The sequence below is a fragment of the Cervus canadensis genome, chromosome 24, assembly GCF_019320065.1.
Source record: "Cervus canadensis isolate Bull #8, Minnesota chromosome 24, ASM1932006v1, whole genome shotgun sequence".
Taxonomy (NCBI): domain Eukaryota; kingdom Metazoa; phylum Chordata; class Mammalia; order Artiodactyla; family Cervidae; genus Cervus; species Cervus canadensis.
In genome coordinates, this window is record NC_057409.1 from 15,718,644 (window position 1) to 15,740,222 (window position 21,579).

General features: G+C 38.2%; 1 protein-coding gene across 5 annotated transcripts in view; it reads right to left on the reverse strand.

Moving 5' to 3' along the window:
- DIS3L2 (DIS3 like 3'-5' exoribonuclease 2) overlaps positions 1-21,579 on the reverse strand; it is a 354,056-nt gene that overhangs the window by 313,123 nt on the left and 19,354 nt on the right. Inside the window, exon 1 of one of the 5 annotated variants that reach the window (XM_043445968.1) lies at positions 6,460-6,816. The exons of 3 other annotated variants lie outside the window; for them this stretch is intronic. The gene's annotated coding sequence lies outside the window, so the exon portion shown is untranslated. Of the gene's footprint in view, positions 1-2,579; positions 2,627-6,459; positions 6,817-21,579 lie in introns of those variants that run through there. One more of the 5 variants, XM_043445969.1, reaches the window with a different exon arrangement.

Sequence of the window (21,579 nt, forward strand, 5' to 3'; positions counted from 1 at the left end):
GATGTAGGTTGCTGTCCCAATTTGGTGATGTACACACTATTACTTCTCTCTATTGCTTCTATTTCTTTTCTTTTAATGCCCATATATTGAAATTAAGTCAATAATCTTCTATAAAAAAAAATTGAAAGTGTTTTTGTACAACAAATGGTGTCTTTTGTTAACAAATCCTTTGAATCTAAAATGAAAGTTAACCTTTCGACAAAACAATCCCTTACTAAAGATCTTCTCAATATCACACCATATGAATTCCTGATGAAAATAAATAAGTCAGAAGAGCCCATGCTTGCCATCAAAGCTGGGAAGTGACTTAAAACCAAACTGGGGGGAGTGGGGAGGGAATCAGTCAAGATGGCAAAGGAACAAGATATGGAACTCACCTCCCCCTGACAAATACATCAAAAATACATCTACATGAGGAACAATTCTCACTGAAAACTAACTGGAAACTGGCAGAAAGACTCCTGTACAACCGAGGCTATAAAAAAGATCCACACAGATTTGAGTAGGAAGAGAAGAAAAGCAATCAGGTCAGGACTTGTGCCACTGGGAGGGGATTCAGAGGAAAAGGGAGAATACACAAGCAGAGATTCACCCTGGGGAGTGAGTGTTTCGAGCCAAATATTGGGTGCCCCAGTCCTGGGGTCCAAGCCAGGGAAGACAAGGTCCCTTGGCTGGTTGGACAGCTATTAGGACTAACAGGAGAGCTGCAGGACACCTGGATTCCACTCACAAGGAATGCACAAGTGCTGGCTTGCATCCTAAGCAGGGTGGAGCAGGCAGACTGAAGACTGCTCCAGGGGCTGCCAAGTTTCCCACAACTGCACTGGCATGTGCCCAAGCCTGAGCCAAGTGAACACCAGAGGCACACCTATTCACCTTGCAGCTCTACACTGGACCAAGGGCTGCCACAAGTGGGAAGAGAGCTTGGCTATGTGACACAGAGGCCACTCTGTGACACCAGGGTGGTGTCTCTCAGCACAGCAAAGGCAGCCACTGCTGGCACTTGCATGGGCAGCACACGGGGACAGTTCCGATCTGTGACAGCAGCCAGCTCACCACAGCCTGTGCCCTGTCATGAGTGCAGAGCCCACACAGGCCCCTCTTGCTCCAGCAATGACCCCCTCCGGCGCAAGGGAGCCAGTGCTGGGAGAGGGGAGAACACAGACTTAAATGGAGCAGAGCCACTTGGATCAGAACCTCCAGGACTTCTGCTCCATCAACTTGAGATCCAACTACCCCCACAATAAGGAAGTAATGGTCACTGAGCAGAAGGGAAAGCCCTGCCTTACAGCTGGCTCCACCCAGCCCCTCCATCTCCAGCCCTACCTCCTACCAAGGGGACAGCACACCCCAGGGAAAGATGCTGACTCCTGTTAACAACAAATCTGGCTCTCCCACCAAAGGCACTCAGTAAACAGACTGGACAGGAACACTGTCACAGAAGGACATCCCTTTAAAATCTCAACAGGGAGCCATTTCACCCAAATGCATACAGACAGAAAAAGTTAAGTAAAAATACAGAGGAAATGCTCTCAACTCCAAGAGCAAGTGAGCACACCTAAAAATAAATAAATAAATAATGAAACAGAAATAAACAATTTACCAGATAAAGAATTCAAAGCATTAGTAAATAAGAATACTAGCTGAATTAGGGAAAAGAACAGACAAAAGTGACCTTTTTTTAAAGGAACTAGAAAATATAAAAAAGAACTAGTGAGAAAGAATACAATAAATGAAAGGAAAAACACACTATAAGGAATGAGAAGCAGACTCAGTGAAACAGAACAATGTATAGGTGATCTGGAAGACAGAAAAATGGAAATCACCCAATAAGACTGGCAAAAAAAAAAAAAAATCTTCAAGAAATGAGAACAATTTAATAGATCTCGGAAATAACATCAAGCATACCAATATTCACATTATAGAGGTCCCAGAAAGAGAAAAGAGAGAGAACAGGGTCAAAAACGTTACTTGATGAAATTACAGCTGAAAACTTTCCAAACCTGAAGAAGGTACAAAAAGCATGGAAGGACCCAAACAAGATGAACCTAAGCAGACTCATACCAAGCTGTGTCAAAATTAAAACAGCAAGAGTTAAGATAAAGAGAGAATCCTAAAGGCAGCAAGAGAAAGAGAGTCATGTACAAGGGAATCCTTAAAGGCTATCTGCTGTTTTTTCTGCAGAAACTTTGCAGGCCAAAAGGGAGTGACATGATACATTCAAAGTGCTGAAAGGGAAAAACCTGGAACCTAGGATACTCTACCCTGCAAGATTATCATTTAAAATTGAAGGAGAGATAAAGAACTTCAAGACAATCAAAAACTAGAAGAGTTCACCAATACTAAACCTACCCTAAAATAAATATTAAAGGATCTTTTCTAAGTAAAAAAGAAAAGGCTATAATAAGAATTAATAATTTACAGGAAAAGGAAAATCCCACTAGGAAAGGCAAACTAATTGTAAGGGCTGATATCAACCACTTAAATAAAGTGGTATGAAGATTAAAAGACAAAAATATTTTAAAGCAACTGTAACTACAATAGGGCTTCCCAGATGGTGCTAGTGGTAAAGAACCCACCTGCCAATGGAGGAGGTGTACGGGTCATAGGTTCAATCCCTGGGTCGGGAAGATCCCCTGGAGGAAGACATGGCAACCCACTCCAGTATTCTTGCCTGGAGAATCCCACGGACAGAGAAGCCTGGAGGGCTACAGTCCACAGGATTGCAAAGAGTTAGACATCACTGAATCGACTTCGCACGCACACATAACTATAATAAACAGCAAAGGATAAACATGAAAATGTAAAATAAAACATTAAAAACATGAAATATGGGGGAGTAAAAATAGTAGATCTTTTACAATGTGTCTGAACTGATATGACTATCAGTTTAAAACAAGTAGGTATAGTGATAGGTCATCATAGATGAAGCCCATGGTAACCACATCAAAAAGCATATAAGGAGCCCACAAAATCTGACCTATTCTAAAGTGAAAAAGATTAATACATGCCAATCTCCAAATGACACAGAGGTTAGAATTATCAGACAAGGACTTTAAGCCAGCCATGAATACTATGCTCTCTGAGGTAAAGGAAAAGACATGTGAAAGAATAAAATGATAGAAAATCTCAACAGAGAAATAAAATTTACTTTAAAAATGGAAATCTTAAAACTGAAAAATACAATAGCTGAAACTAAAAATTCAGTGGATAATCTTAATAGCAAAACAGATAAAAATTAAAAAATCAATGAGCTTAAATTTATTAATACATATTATACAATCTGAAAAACAGAGAAAAAAATTGAACAAAGAGGTGAACAGAGTCTTATGGACCTAAGGGATAATATCAAAAGGCCAAACATGTAGGTACTTGGAGTTTCAAAAGATAGAGAATGAGTCCAAAAAAGTAGAATAAATGTTGACCAAAACATCCCAGATTTGGTGTAAAAGACATAGAGATTCAAGAAGCTCAGTTCAGTTCAGTCATTCAGTCATGTCCGACTCTTTGTGACCCCATGGACCACAGCACGCCAGGCCTCCCTGTCCATCACCAACTCCCGGAGTTTACTCAAACTCATGTCCATCGAGTCAGTGATGCCATCCAACCATCTCATCTTCTGTCGTCCCCTTCTCCTCCTCCCCTCAATCTTTCCCAGCATCAGAGTCTTTTCAAATGAGTTAGCTCTTCACATCAGGTGGCCAAAGTATTGGAGTTTCAGCTTCAGCATCAGTCCTTCCAATGAACACCCAGGACTGATCTCCTTTAGGATGGACTGGTCGGATCTCCTTGCAGTCCAAGGGACTCTCAAGAGTCTTCTCCAACACCACAGTTCAAAAGCATCAATTCTTCCATGCTCAGCTTTCTTTATAGTCCAACTCTCACATCCATACATGACCACTGGAAAAACCACAGCCTTGACTAGACGGAACTTTGTTGGCAAAGTAATGTCTCTGCTTTTTAATATGCTATCTAGGTTGGTCACCCAGCCCAGCATTTCTCATGATGTACTCTGCATATAAGTTAAATAAGCAGGGTGACAATAAAGAGCCTTGATGTACTCCTTTCCCTATTTGGAACCAGTCTGTTGTTCCATGTCCAGTTCTAAATGTTGCTTCCTGACCTGCATACAGATTTCTCAAGAGGCAGATCAGGTGGTCTGGTATTCCCATCTTCTTTCAGAAGCTCAATGAACCCCAAAAAGGAAAACTTCAAAGAAAACTACATATAGACTCATCATAGCCAAACTGCTAAAAACCAAAGATACAGACAAAATCTAAAATAACCAAAGGAAAATGGTACACTACACTGAAGGGAATACATTCAAATGGCAGCAGATTTCTTACCTTTTCTTTTTTTCTTTTGGCCATGACACACAGTTTGTGGGATCCTGTTTCTGAGACCAGGGATTGAACCCAGGCCCTCAGCAGTGAGTGCTTGTTGTCCCAACCACTGGACCACCAGGGAATTTCCTCTTATCCTGTCTTACTGTCTTCTTTCAAGCCATCCAGAAGACAGGGGAACACTGTCAGCACTTCTAAAACATCTTCTTATCATCTTCTAGGGGCTTCCCAGGTGACACAGGTAAAGAATCCACTTGCCAATGCAGAAGACCTAAGAGACTTGGGTTCAATCCCTGGGTTGGGAAAATTCCCTGGAGAAGGAAATGGCAACCCACTCCAGTATTTCTTGCCTGGGAAATCCCATGGACAGAGGAACCGGCAGGCTACAGTCCACATGGTCGCACAGAGTCGGACACAACTGAAGTGACATAGCACATGTCATCTTCTTTCATGATAGCCAGAAGACAACAGGACAACATTGTTAAAGAGCTGAGAGAAAAACCTATCAAACCTGAATTCTATATCCATTAAAAATACTCTTCAGAATGAACACAAAATAAAGACAATTTTCAGATAAAGGGGAACCAAGGAAATCCATCACCAGCATAACTGTACTACAAGAAATACCAAAGGAAGTTCTTTAGACTGAAGGTAAGGGATACCACAGCAAAAACTGGATCCTCAGAAAAAACTGTTAAGTATTAGAAATATTTAATGTACATAAATTAGATCTCAATAAAATACTAAAAAAAAATTTAAGGAAGATTATTACTAACCTAGAAGTCTATATGCAGTCAAACTAAAAATCAAAAATGGGGGAGTAGAAGAAAAGACATTCAGAAGTATAGATCTAAAAAAATTCACATATGTTTTTCTTATGAAGCTAAAAAAGCATATGCTCCACAAAATGACAAAGTAAACTAAGAAAAAGGATGACATGGGATACAATGAGGAAGAAACACAGCACAAAAGAAGTACAAAGCCCAAGATGACAGAGAAAGGAGGCTCGAGGATCACAAATACACTAGGCATAGAGGGCAACTGCTAGACTGGAGGACAAGAGAGTAGATTAGAATAGTCTTGAGAGATAAAATGATATGAAGATCCCTGCTACCAAAATCATTATTGTCTTTTTAACCTAAAGCAGAAAGTCTGAGTGAATCCAGTCTGCTTCCTGTTCTTGGGTCAACTTGACTACAACCAGATGAAGTCCCCACTCACTCCTGCAGTAACTTGATTCAGTTGAAGTCACTCATTTCACCACACAGACATGTTCTACTTTCATCAACTTATGAGCTTGTGAATTAATTACAGGACAGATTATAAGCATGGTATGCTTCCTTTTATATATATAAAAAAGAAGGAAAAACAAAAATTTACACACAAACATATGTTCATTTGTGCAAAAAGACAAAATAATAAATTAGAACTAGTGAGACTAGATAACTACAGGGGGTAGGTGAAAACAGGGTAAAAAGGAGAAAAGTAGGAACTGGAATTTCTTTTCTCACTAAAAGAAATCGATGTAACACTTTACTGCATATGCCTTCCTGTATATTCTAACTTTTGAAATCATACTCATGTTTCACATACTCAAAAAAAAAGCAACATAAAATAAAATAAGAATGGGGGAAATAGCTAAAATGCAGTACAAATAAAAACAAGTGATCCTTACTATATTTAAAATGAAAAATACAACATAATAAAGGAATGGAGGGACAAAACTAACCCAAGTAACTTTTGAGCATATTATTTAACTAAACCCTAAGGCCAAAGGCAAAAAAGAAGGGTAAATGAGAGTTAAATTCTAATCATAGATTAGTTTTTCACAGAGATATGAGCTAGCAACTCTACTTTCTGTGTAGTCTAGGCTTGAACAAATAAGTAAATATTTGTTTACTTATTGGTACTATTGTAGATAATAAGAGCGAGGTGTTTCAATGTTGGAGAAAGAAACACAGAAAGTAAAAAGGCTAGAATAAACCCCACAGTACAGAAATGTAATTGGAGCTATCACTGTAATTCAATGATTTATAATATACAAATATGTATGTGTCTGTATTGCATACACACACATAAATGTATACAAGTAGGTATGTATATATTCATATATTACCTAGTTGTCTTCTAAGAGGGCCAGGAATCAGTGATATTCCAGTAGCAATGAGAATATCTGGGGTCCATGTCTCAGTGTTTAAATACCATTCACTGTTGAAAGGAATCAAGGCTCCTTAGAAAAAAGGCCAACTCTGAGACTGCAGAAGAGAAAGTACAAAGTGAGCCTAGAAAAGGAGTTGGCAAACTACAGCCCACAGGCCAAATCCAATCAGCCACCTGTTTTTGTAAATAAAGTTTTATTGGAACACAGCCATGCTCATTCATTTATAAATTGTCTATGGCTGCTTTCCTGCTGTAAGGGTGGAGTCAAGTAGTTTCAACAGAGACCATATGGCCCACTAAGCCAAAAATATTTACTATCTGGCCACTTACAGAAAAAGTTTGCCAAGCCCTGGCCGAGAATGTCTTGTTGTTCCAGAAAGTAAGGAAAGACTCAAAAAATGAGGGGGACATGTCAAAAGTTCACAGGAGGCAGTTAAAAAGTCTCCCACTGGCCAAAATTATGACAACTTTTAAGTATCAAAAATTTTACATGATAACAGATTATATATAACCCATTAAATAAAATGAGAATCAATGAGTTCATACTGATAAAGACAAATACATAAATAAATAAAACGGAGGAAGCTCTCCTTACCTAAGAACCCCAAAGAGTAAATGTAGAAAAAAATGATGGAATTGGAAAATTACCACTGGTAATAATCATCATAATTAATATTCATCAATAGATGTTAAAACTAGTGGGTGAAAATTTCAGGAATAATAGAATATTAAATAGTGTGAAAATGGTCTCAAAGCTACTTATTGAAAACAAGGACGAAAAGCATATGTTGATGGTGGAGAAATCTGGAAGATCACTTTAACCAAGTGATCAAAGTAAACACTTGTAATGGGACAAATCAATACCATATGCCTCCTGATATGACACATTAAGAAAAACATGTCACTTGTGAAACATCAATTAAACCCAAACTGAGGGACCTGCTACAAAATAACTGGCCTATAATCTTCAAAAATGTTAAATTCATTAAAGGAAAAATTCCCAAGATAAAGGAAACTAAAGACACATGACAATTCTTTGCAACTTGTGATCCAGGATTGGGAAACTTGAAGACGTGTGAATAAGAGCTATAAATTAACTAATGGCATTATATCAATGCTAATTTCCTGATTTTGATCCTTGCATAATGGTCACAAAAGAGAAAGGCTATGTTTTGACTGTCTGCAAGTTACTCTCAAATAGCTCCAAACAAAGGGCAACTGGGAAGGGCTATTAAACTAAATGTGCTAAGATATTAATGCTGAAGAATCTGGTAAAAAGTAGAGAGTAATATTTCATATTATTCTCACATCTCTTCTGTTGGTCTAAAATTACACATCTTCAAAAATAATCCAAGTTTTTAATTATAAAACCATATTTGTTTATTGAGTTATAATTTTATCATGCTAAAGAACATTGCCAACAGCTAACAATATATCAATTAAAAACCACTCCCTAACATCATACAAATGATATACTAAATAAAAGAAGCTCAAATAATCAGTTAAAGGATATGTGTTCTAGAAAATCATTCCATCCTGTTTCACGTGGGCCAAGAGATTTATTAGCTGCAGGCTCTAATAAAGTGATCTCAAATGAGAGTTATGTCAATAAAAACACTGCCTCTCAACAGGTCAGAAGTGACTTTACTCACTTATATTTTACAAAATATTTGGAGGATTTAAAAGATTGAATGTCCTGAAAGGGACAACAACCCAGTACTTTTTGCAAACACAGCTGTTGGTTAAAGCTCTTGAGAAAAGAAAAGCTCTGGAATGAGAATCAGTTGTAGGAAGAGATAATGGTTATAAAATACTAAGAAAATTTTGGAATCTCCTTAATAGATGACTTGTTGCTAAATATGTACTTTATTAACATTGTGAAGTGAAGTCGCTCAGTCATGTCCGACTCTTTGTGACCCCATGGACTATAGCCTACCAGGCTCCTCTGTCCATGGAATTTTCCAGGCAAGAATACTGGAGTAGGTTGCCATTTCCTTCTCCAAGGGATCTTCCCAACCTAGGAGTCGAACCCAGGTCTCCTGCATTGTAGGCAGATGCTTTTACCATCTGAGCCACTTGGTACAAAAGTAACTGCGATTTTGCATTGTTGAACTTTGCCGTTTGATACTGAAAAACATCCTTAAATAAATGTGATTATGTTCTGCATCATTTTAGTGTGCATTTCTCACTTTATGTTTTTTTGCGAATGATTTATTACTTGATGTTTATTTTATATTTATTTTAGACCAGAGCTTCCCTTGTGGCTCAGCTGGTAAAGAATCCACCTGCAATGCAGGAGACCTGGGTTCCATCCCTGGGTTGGGAAGATCCCCTGGAGAAGAGAACAGCTACCCACTTCAGTATTCTGGTCTGGAGAATTCCATGGATGTATGGTCCATGGGGTTGCAAAGAGTCAGACCCAACTGAGCAACTTTCACTTTCACTTTTTCAGGGTAATGATGTTAGACAAAAAGCAAATTCAAGTGATTTTCTTGTTTGAGTTCAAAATGGGCCATAAAGCAGCAGAGACAACTCTCAACAACACATTTGGCCCAGGAACTGCTAACGAACCTACAGTGCAGTGGTGGTTGGTTCAAGAAGTTCTGCAAAGGAGACAAGAGCCTTGAAGATGAGGAGCACAGTGGCCAGCCATTGGAAGTTGACAACCCAATTGAGAGGATTATCAAAGCTGTTTCTCTTAGAATTAGGGGACAAATTGATGAAGAACTCAACGTTGACCATTTCTTCAGTCATTCAGCATTTGAAACAAATTGAAAGGTGAAAAAACTCAGGAAGTAGGTACCTCATGAGCTGACCAAAAATCAAAAAAATCGTTGTTTTGAAGTGTCACCTTCTCTTATTCTATGCTACAACAATGAATCACTTCTCAATCAGATTGTGACATGCAACGAAAAGTGGATTTTATATGACAACCAGTGATGACCAGCTCAGTGGCTGGATCAAGAAGTTCCAAAGCACTTCCCAAAGCCAAACTTGCACCAAAAAAAGGTTCATGGTCACTGTTTGGTAGTCTGCTGCCGGTCTGATCCACTGCAGTTTTCTGAATCCCAGCAAAACCATTACATCTGAGATGTACGCTCAGCAAAGTGATGAGATGCACCAAAAACTGCAACGTCTGCAGACAGCATTTGTCAAGAGGAAGGGCCCAATTCTTCTCCACAACAATGCCCAACCACACGTTGCACAATCAACACTTCAAAAGTTGAGCAAATTGGCCTATGAAGTTTTGCTTCATCGGCCATACTCACCTGACCTCTTGCCAACCACTTCTTCCAGCATCTTGACAACTTTTTGCAGGGAAACCACTTCCACAACCAGCAGGAGACAGAAAATGCTTTCCAAGAGTTTGTTAAATCCAGAAGCACAGATTTTTATGCTACAAGAATAAACACACTTATTTCTTGTTGGCAAAAATGTGTTGATTGCAATGGTTCTTATTTTAATTATTAAAGACGTTTTTAGAGCCTAGCTACAATGATTTAAAAGTCACGGTCTGAAACCCCAATTATGTTTGCACCAACCTAATATATCCTAGGGACCTTGTCAGGCCCTGAGCACAGAGCAATAAATACATGACCAACAAGGTCTCTCCTCTCATAGTATTTATAATCTAGGGGATGGAGAAGACAATAAACAAGTAAACAGACAACAAGGCAGTGAAACTGAATGATGAGGTAGTAACAAATGAGATGGGGAAAGAGGACACAACTATACCTCTAGCAATTAGAAAAAGCCTCGAGTGAAAAGATAATTCCAAGCAAAGATCTGAATGACAAAAAGTCCATGTGAAGATCTCAGCATATGGCCTTCTGGGCAGAGGGAATGACAAGCACAAAGACAACAAAGGAGAAACAATCTCAGAATGTTCAAAGAACTTTTACAAAGGGACCTCATTAATATTCTCAATAAGTAGATGATACCAAAGAATTGTCAAGTCTGAATCAGGTGTGATAATGGCATTGTGACTCTGTATGACAATTTACATATTGCATATGTATATGTATGTGTATATAGAATAAATGACATCAGAGATTTCCTGAAAATATTTCATTAAAGGAAAGAGATATAAAATATGAATGAATAAAGCAAAAGTGAAAAATTTCTTGAATTTGGTAAAAAGTGAAGGCTGATGAACTACTCTTTCTAGTTTTTATATGTTTGAAAATTTTTGTAATTATTTTAGAAAACTCCACATAACAGAAACTTCATGCAAAAAATGGTAATACCTCATATCTCCTTTCTCTTATTTTAACATTTCAGCTCAGCTCTTACCTCTTCAGTTCTGTCTCCTGATTACCTCATTTGAAGAGATATAAAGGCAAGTTTTCAGAACAAGTACACACAAGACAGGTCCGACACTCTACAGCTGAGTCCAGTTTTTATAACAAACAGAAATAAACTATCTAAGGCAGGTTTGGAACCCAGAGAGAATTAAAATGAGAGACTATAAAATAAAAAGCCACATACTGATAAACAAGAGGTCATTCTCTCTGAGAAAAACAAGAATTGCCTGGACTAAGGACAATCCTCCCAGAGATTAAAAAAACACAATAGGCTTCTTCCCCTCCAATCCTTGGAGAATGTTCTGGCAAAGATCTCCAGATTGTGAAATCCTACTGTCAGTTTTCAGAGTTGATCTCACTTGACCTTGGTGTTAGCACTTGACACACAGATGAAAATTCCACCTCTTCTTGAGACTCTACCTCCTTGGCAGACTTGACAGTAGTGCTACAGATGCCCATACTTCTTCTTTCTAAGAGCAAGGGTCACATCCATAGCCCTGCCTGAGAGATGACAACCTCTGTCCCAGGGAACCAGTTCTAAAAGAACCAGGAATAGGTCCCTACCCCAACAATCTATGATCTATCGAATGATGTGTCAGAAACAGTCTATTTCTGGTAACACAGTGGAGTCAATATTCTCTGAAATACCTTCTGATACCAAATTACTACAACTGCTGAACAAAATATTACCAACTTGAGAGCACAGCTGAGCTAAAAATCCTGGAGCTAAAAATCAAATGAGAGGTAGAAACCAGAATATGTAGAAGCTGAGGCTACAGAGACCATGGGAGCGTGTCCTGGTATCAGAACCAAGAACCGAAAGGCCTATAAAGCTACAAGGGGGAAAGGAGACAGAGCCCTGACCATATGAAATAAAGACGAGCAGAGATTAGCCCCAGTGCAAAACATCAAGATCACTGAGGGGCAACCAACTCAGTGAAAAGGTAGACTGGAAAAAAATACACCTATTGATTAAAAAAAAAAGTCAAGAGGTATGCCTGTTTTGATCTGGGCTCCAAATGGGAGCAAAGGAGAGTTGCCCCAGAAGATTCATAACCACAGGCCTGCACTCATGCATTGTAATAATGCTAACCCCAAACACAGGCACTAACTTAAACGACCCCACGCTGGTAGTGTCCCAGAGCTCTGGCTGAACCAAAAAAAATCATCACAACTGTTCACTTCAGAATATTCCCACAGTCAAAAGCCTGAAAAGTGCTTACAAAACACAGGAGGAAGAGCGCCACCATAACTGTAAATCAAAAACAGAAAAGTGTGGTGCAAAGGAATGTGGGGTCATAAAGATTACAAGTATATAACATTTTAAAATTATATTGTGCATAAAGAAATAAAAGAAAAAATACAAACAACTGAAAGACCCTTACAAAAAGACATTTAAAAGAATTAAACAGAACTTTTTTTTTTTTTTTTTTTGAGATTTTTTTTTTTTTTTTTTTTTTTTTTTTTTTTTTCCAGTGGGTTTTGTCATACATTGATATGAATCAGCCATGGATTTACATGTATTCCCAATCCCGATCCCCCCTCCCACCTCCCTCTCCACCCGATTCCTCTGGGTCTTCCCAGTGCCCCAGGCCGGAGCACTTGTCTCATGCATCCCACCTGGGCTGGTGATCTGTTTCACCATAGATAGTATACATGCTGTAAACAGAACTTTTAGAAGTAAAAAGTAACTAATGGTGATTAACTTCATAGGCAAATGAAACTATACTGCTTTTCCTCTTGAGATTTTAACATTAGATAGTTTAACATATCAGATAGTTAAAAGCAAAAGTATATTGTCTGATGTGGTCCTCAATGTATGTAAAGGAGATATTTAAAACAGCTAATTAGAAAGTAGGGAAGATAAAGGGGCCTAAGTGGTGGTAAGTTTCCCACATTTCAACTGAAGTGGTAAGATATCAACACTAACAGATGAAGACACAGTACAGAGGTCAATTCTACCCAAACTGACTTTTTTGTTTTTGCCAAGCTTATCTTAGTTCCCTCACCAGGAACTGAACCCGGAGCTATGGCAGCGAAAGCACCAAGTCCCAATCACTGGACCACCAGGGAACTCCCTCAAACTGATTTTTAAATTCAACAGTCTTTTGGACTCTGTGGGAGAAAGCAAGGGTGGGATGATTTGACAGAATAGCATTGAAACATGTATATTATCATATGCGAAACAGATCACCAGTCCAGGTTCGATGCATGAGACAGGGTGCTCAGAGCTGGTGCATCGGGATAACCCAGAGGGATGGGATGGGGAGGGAGGTGTGAGGTGGGGGGTGGGAGGGTTTCCTTAATAAAAAATTTAAAAAAATAAATAAATAAATTCAACACAATTCCTATCAGAATCCCATGATTTCCTGCAGATATACACAAGCTTATTTTCAAATTTATATGGAAATGTAAAGGAACTAGAATAACCAAAATAATGAGGGGGGGAGAATAAAGTGCCCAATTTTAAGCTCTAATGCTACAGGAATCAAGACAGTATGATAAGAGACAGACACACAGACCAACGGAACAACAGAGAACCCAGAAACAGACCCATGTAAATGCAGCCAACTGATTTCTGACAGAGGTGCAAGGCAAGTGAAGGGAGGAAAAACAGCCTTTCCAACAAACAGTGCTGGAGTAGACGAACATCAATAGACAAAAAAATAAACCTTGGCCCAACCCCCACAACTTCTAAAATAAACAAACTCCAAATTAAGTCTTAGATTCTATGACACCAAAGACATTGTCCATAAGGAAAAAAACTAACTGGTATTCTTTTTTCATTTCTAGGACCTGGTCATTGACATAGCTGAATAGTAATTTTTAAAATTTTTACTCAACATGTTGAGTATTAGAGCTCTTCTCAGATCTAGAATGTAAGCTGAGAACGTGAGGCCTTGTCGATTTGGTTTACCACTATATCCCAGGGCCTAGTAGGGCTGGCATAGGGCACCCAGGAAATATTCATGGAATGAAGTAATTAAAACAGATGCCCTTAGCCAATATTTTATAATAAATATAAATTAAGAATAACCTTAAAAATTGTGAATCACTATGTTATATTCCTGAAACTTTCTATACATACTATTATATATCAACTATACCTTAAAAAAAAAAAAAAGGTGCCCTGTTACTCTTCAACAACTATAAATTATTGTAGAGCAGGAACTATGTCTTATGCCTGTTTCTACACAGTGCCCTACAAAGTAGACACTAAATAAATGTTGTTGATAACATGATGATAAGTGATCACAGCCTAATGTCACAGTGGGAATTAAAAAGACAATCTGGCAATAAACTTTGACACTGCTAAAGAAGAATGAAAAGTCTATGTAATGTTTCTCAACTAATATTTTAAAAGGCAATAATAATGGTTAGCTTCAAAATACTAAAACATTTCCCCATATTCCAGAATTTAAGAAAATTCTTAAAGATGAGTGAACTATCTTTCCCCTGCTTATGAAATTCTCTTCTAAATTCATATAATACTCTAGAACCATAGTGCTTATTGTAATATTTATCTGAATTCTGAAGTTTAATATTTTCACATCTTGATAATACACAGTAGTACATCAATAAAGGCAGGAAGTACATTAAGGATATTGCTAGGGTAGATCTAAATATCATCTCCCTGCCTAATACAGACAGAATCATCTTAATGTCACTGAAGTACCAGAGTTCAGATCATAGATAACACAACAGTAAGTGTAAAATTTTCTATGAGGCAGCAGCATATAAAACCAAAATTGAAAAAGATCATCCAGGATCTTCTCAAACCTAAGCTTTGCTACCAAATAAGGCTCCAAAATGTTATGAGGTGGAAGTTGCCCCATTTTTCAACAAACAGCTTCATTTCTCATGTGTACTTTGTACAGAATTATAAATTCAATCTTATATTTCTCTTCCATATTTTATTATTACGATTAAAGTCACCTACAGAATTTCTAAATTGGAACAAGATTACTTCTTATGCTTTAAAGACTTTCATACTAATTGGTACTTTCAAATCCCTGAAATTTACTCTGTCTTCTCTTTTGGGGATAAATGTACAGACATTGAAGACAAATTCTAGTCAAAGTAGCAAAAGGCTCAGGCTAAACAAAAGCACCTTTAGGAAATGAGGAAAAATCTCTTCTCATCCTGTGTGGGAGGGAACAGATAGAGAAACTTGTGAAATCTAAAGGGGCAGGGACTAAAGAAAAACTTCATTTTTTTTAAAACAGAAATCAGAATCTAAACCAACACAAGAAAGTGCCCACAGGTATCAGAATTCATGCTCAGTTCCAAACAGCAAAAGAAAGTGTCTCATTAAAAAAAAAAGGGTTTATTTTCATAATATGAGAGAGTAGTCACACTGGAATATCTCCTCCATGATCAGTAAACTTGGGCAATAATAGGATAAAACAATATTCTCTGGCCTGAAGTAACTCAGGACAGTACTTCAGCAGCACTGAAAAAGCTACTCAGAAGGTACTGAAAATTGTGACATATATTTCATGAACTCGTAGTCCCTGTTATCAAATAAAAAGTCTGCTTAAAATTTTCATTACTTTGGGGAAGACTTTTTTATCTTTTATTTTGGAAATTTTAAAACAATCACAAAGTAGAAAGATGTAATGAATGTATACTCATCACTCAAATTCAATAATTACCAATTAACACTCAAAGTTATTTCATCTACTCCTACACACACACAGCACTTCATCTCCCCCGTACACACATACATATACTAAATCATGCTGAAGCATGTGAGAAGACTTTTAATTTCCCTTTTAAAAACTCTAAATTACAAGTCATAAATGGTAAAATATTCTACTCAGCAAACAATTCAATAAAAACTACTATTATCACTTAAGGCCTTTACTTACATAAAGCACACATTTTATGGAGCAAGGTTATCATAACAGGTTTAGTCCGAATTTCATGCTGTGGTACAGAAGCAACTAATTTAATCATTGAGCTGAAAAATAACTCATCCACCAGCTATATGCAAAATGTGAATGATAATCAAAGCCATCATTGAGCCACATACACTAATCTCAAAATTAATAAGAAAAAGGAAAAAAGCTACAAAGTTTATTCATATGGCCAATTTTACCGTGGCAGTTTGGAAAAATATGTGACTTTCAAAAATCTATAATCAACTGGGCAAAATGACTAGAATATACAAGAATTTAAAGGAGTCTTCAGTTTCCATGAAAACTATTTTTTAAACATTAAACAAGAGATTAATATTAACCTGGCTTCTATAAGTTCTTTACTCTTTTTTAATGTCAGTTCTATCTGATTTTCTTCCCAGGAAGGTGTTGCTGCACCAATGCCTACTCTCAGGGCTGCAGCCACAAACATCTGGAACTTACTACCTACAGACATGGTTGATGGCATCACCAACTGGATGGACATAAGTGTGAGGAAGTAGGAGTTGGTGATGGACAAGGAAGTCTGGCGAGCTGCAGAATATGGTGTCGCAAAGAGTCGGACACAACTGAGTGACTGAACTGAGCTGAACTGAACCTACAGATTCAGCCTCAAGCAAGATAAGGTCTCACTAAGGATCCTTTTCCTGCCTCCAATACAAGGTCGCCATGGCATCTCGGAGGATACTCCAGAAGAAGACATGCAAACTCAGAAGCAGTCGTACTGTTCCCTCAAAGTCACAGAGAAGAATTCTAGCATCATTCAAGGCACCTAGAAGAATGCCAGACCCAAAATTCTAAATAGCAAAATGACTAAGACAAAATGCAGACCACAGATAGAAAGACAAGGGCACTTTAATGACACTAAGCCAATCTGTGGACTTTGGATCTGGTCTGTCGGGTGAACACCCTGTATTGGGAGATCTGAAAGAGGCCTTTGTAAGGCCTTACAAAGACAGACTGATGCCAGTCCTTCTTTCTGTGGAGAAACTATGATCCATGTTCACACCATTCAACGTAAGTTTGAAAGATGGTGACTCTAGGGTCTGCAGGCTTTTCAAAACTCTGTTTCCAAGATAAAAACCTCTACCACTCATAAGACCATCACCATGGATTTAATAATTAATAACTTCAGGTAGATAGCAGAGAAACAGGACAATCCAAGAAAACAAATAACCGAAACAATTCCAAAAATATTGAAACGCAACAAAGGCAGACCTGCGGCCTTCCTTCTCCTTGCTGCTTCAAAAACAGAACTTCAAAAACAGCAGCACTGGAATCCTTGCTTCTCAGGGAGACAAAACAAACCTAAAGTCTACAGGTACCAGGAAATAAGCTTGGTGTTAACTTCCACTTCAGAGCTTGAGTTTCCCAGCACTGACATAAGCCTTCCCAGCAGACGAGCAGAACATGTGACAGCAGCTCCACAGCAAAGTTCAGAATCTTGGGGTTACTTTGAAACTTCAGCTATGAGAGTTCAACCTGTCACTTATAAGAAGCTCCATCATTAAGACCTTGCTACTTCCAGATCCACATAAAACAGAAAACCTATATTCACACAGAGCCTCTGTGTACACGGCATTAATCCAGATGTGAGGAATTCCAAAGTTATGATTCCCACGGCAACTGTAATCTTGGCAAACCCACATACATGTATTTTGTACTACTTCAGATGGTAGTGACCTTAAAAAGAACAAAGCACATTTTAATCTCCACAACTAATTACAAAGAAAAACTGCCAGATCGGAGATCAGAAAATTACCTTCCTTCAGAGAGAGTGGAGCTCTTTCTTTGAGACAATTGACAAAGACTAGACCAAGCAATGAAGAACATTATGCTGGAACAATTCTTACCTGGCCTGAAGGACAAGGGCCAGACAACTTAGCGGGGTTTCCTCTAAACACTCACTTCTAACTTGCTAAGACAACCAGCTGTTCGATATTTAGAACTTCATTTCAAATATTTAATACTTTCAAAAAGTAACTTAAATGCTAATCAGATGCAGAATAGGCTCAATTTTAGTTCTCACTTGAAGCAACAGATGAAATATTTAAGCTATTACTAAATAGATCATCTATTGTAAAACAAGTCAAATAATACTTGCTTATGGCAGTTAACACAGAGAATGGTTCCCTGGTTCTTAATTTAAGGTTAAAATGCCAGTTTCCAGAGAGCTGAGTACTACTAGAATAGGCTAAAAGGCTAATGGAAGAAAGTAGAATTTAGTGGTTAAAAGACTTCTGAAGCCAAAAGGCCCAGGTTTGAATCCTTTTCTACTACTTAAAAGTTGTGGCTTTCGGCAAGTTAGTTAATGTCTCTGTGCCTGTTTCACTATCTAAAAGGGGCAGTAATAAAACCTAGCATGTGGAGCTGTCTTGAGTATTAAATGAGGTAAAATATGCAAAGTTCTCAGAGCAGTACCTGGCAGACAGTAAGCACTCAATAATCATCCCCTGGTAGCTCAGCTAGTAGAGAATCCACCCACAATGCAGGAGACTCCAGTTTGATTTTTGGGTCGGAAAGTTCCCCTGGAGAAGGGATAGGCTACCCACTCCAGTATTCATGGGCTTCCCTGGTGGTTTAGAGGGTAAAGAAGGTTTGATACCTGGACTGGCAAGATCCTCTGGAGGAGGGCACGGCAACTCACTCCAGTATTTTTGCCTGGAGAATCCGCTGGACAAAGGAGCCTGGTAGACTACAGTCCATGAAGTCGCAAAGAGTCAGATACGACTAAACGACTAAGCACACATTATTAATGTAACACTATTTATTCTACCTTGGCAGCAAACTTTATTTGATAAACCAGCACACACACAAGAAGATTTTTAAAAAAATAAAAATAATTTTAATACTATAATGACATTTTAACCAGTCTCTTTAGCACAACAATAATAAATGACCTTCTCTCCTCTTGCCTCTGTCCTCTACCTGTCTTGTAACTAAAGACAAAATCCGAACCCCTCAGCCAAACACTCAAGTTGCTCCATCATCTCTGCTAGCCCTTCTCGACTCAACAACCAGCATACTCCTATAAGAACCTTCTGTTTCAACCAATTTTCTCATAGTCCTCTAAATACGCCTTGTACTCATTCAACAAGCATTTGAGAATCTATGGAGCCAAGCAGTGTGCTAACACTATATGCAAAGATGAAGACACAGAGTCTGCCCTTAAAAGAACACAGAATATAGCAGAAAAATACATAAGCAAAAATAGTTTCAGTAGACTATAACTATAGTCACAAAAGAGCAAAGGGTAGGGTAGCTGCATGGAACGGAGTTGATCAATTCTGTAGATGAAAAAGTCCCCTCAGGGAGGCTCTGCTCTGCTCAGCCATGTCCAATTCTCTGCAACCCCATGGACTGTAGACTACCAGGCTCCTCTGTCCATGGAATTTTCCAGGCAAGAATACTAGAGTGGGTTGCCATTTCCTCCTCCAGGGGATCTTCCCGACCCAGATATGGAACCCACATTAGGTCTTGTGTCTACTGCATTGCAGGCAGATTCTTTACCATTGAGCCGTTAGGGAAGCCCAAGAAGACGTAAAAACCTATATTAGATCTTTAACCAGAAAAGAAACTAAAAAATCCTGCCAAAGGCTCACAAGCCCTCCCTGAAATGCATCGGGTTCAGATAGTTTCAGAGACAGGTAATTTCAGTGTCATTTAAACTGCTGGGGAGAGAGAGGGGTTTAAAAAAACTTTTGGATAAATAATAAACCTGCTACCAAGTGTGACAAAGAGAGAACACACACTCTTTCACATACAGAATTACAGAAGAATTTTTGTTATGAACATAATTGCAAAACCCAAAATAAAATAAAAAATCTATCCAACATGTAAATTTTAAAATTATATTCCATGCATGCATGGTATAGAATGTTTATTCTAACATTAAGAACTCTGTTAACATATTCACTGTATAGTAAATTAATGCAATGGAACCAAGCCATCATCAAGCTAAAAGACAAAAGGCACTGATCAAGCCCAACATCCATTTCCTTTTCTTTATACTTGGAGCAAGGATTACTATCAAACTCCACTCTCTGGGCCAGACACCTTGACACTCACACAGTACACGACCTACATCTGTGAATTCATTGGCCAGCCAACAGCCTCAACTCCAAGCTCTAACAATGTGCATCCAACTCCCATTCTTAATTAAGACTTCTTAGTAACTAGGACTAAAAAGAAATTTTCTTCTGATATGATAGATCTATCTCAAGGAAGCAACACTGCTTATGTAGCATTCAGACCAAAAATAATACATAATTTGAATCTAATCATGGGGAAACACCAGACAAACCAGATGAGGAACATCATATTTAAAAAGAAAAAAGGCTGTCTTCTTCAAAAACTATCATGTCATAAAAGACAAAAAAGACTACAGAACTGTTCCAGATTAAAGGAGACATGAGAAACATGACAACTAAATACCACGTGTGATCCCACAACAGATCCTGTCCTCGAGGGGGAAAGATTCTGAAAGAGACTTCACTGGATCAACCGACAACTTGTAATAGAGGGCATATATCAGTAAATTCCGGGAGTTGGTGATGGACAGGGAGGCCTGGCGTGCTGCAGTCCATGGGGTCGCAAAGGGTTAGACACCACTGAGCGACTGAACTGAACTGATGATCAAAGTTGTATCAATGTTAAATGAACTAAGTTGGTAACTTTTCTTTAGGTGTGTAAAAAATATCCCTACTCTTGGAAAATACTCACTGAAGTATTTAGGGATAATCGTGTGCAATCATGCACAATAATCTCAAGAAGCTCAAGAAAATTTTTATTTTATATATGTGTGTGTGCCTGTGTGTGTGTGTGTAGATGAGAGAGAGGGAGGGTGAGCAAGCACAAAAAGGGTATATGCACTCTTGGGCATTTATCCCAGAGAATTGAAAACTTAGATTCACACAAAAACCTGCATATGCATGTTTATAGCAACTTTATTCATAACAGCCAAAGACTGAAAACAACCCAGCTGCCTTTCAACAGATGAATGGTTCAATAAGTGATGGTACATCCATGCCATGGAATACCACTCAGCAGTAAAAAGGAACAAAGTATTGATACATGCAACAACCTGGAGAAATCACAAGGGAACTATGTTGAGTGAAAAAAGTCAGTCTCAGAGGTTATATACTACGTATCTTGTTCCATGTACAAAGCATTCTTAAAACAACAAATTGGAGAGAGAGAGTTTAGTGGCTGCCAGGGTTCAGGGAGGCAAAAAGCGAGGGAAATGACTAGGGCTGTGAAAGTGTAAGACAAGAGATCGTCGGGAAGGGACTATTCTCTGTCTTGACTGTGGTGGTAATCATACAAATCTACAGATGTGACAGAATGAAATACACACACAGAGTACAAGTAAAACTGGTAAAATTGCAATAAGATGCGTGAGTTGTATTGATAATCAATTTCTGAGTTGTGTTATACTATAGCTCAACAAGAGGAAACTGGGTGAAACGCACACAGGATCTCTCTCTATTATTTCTTACAACTGCCATGTGATTCCCCAAGTACCTCAAAATAAACAGCCTAATTTAAAAGTGAAGTTTAAAAAGGATAAAAGTTAAGACGAAAAACAGCCACAGAAAATAATTCATGAATAATGGTAAAGCACTACAGGCATTCCAAGAACAGGAAAAGGCTGCCAGCTATAATACTGTTATTCAGTATTGTTCTAAAGAAGCTAGCTATTGCTATATGACAAAAAGGATAACATAACTATTAGAAAAGAGACAAAATGATCAATTATAAATGAAATCATTGTCTACCTAGAAAATCCAACATAATCAAGTGATAAAGTATTACAATATGAGTTCAGTAGTGTCCAAATACAACACAGATGGT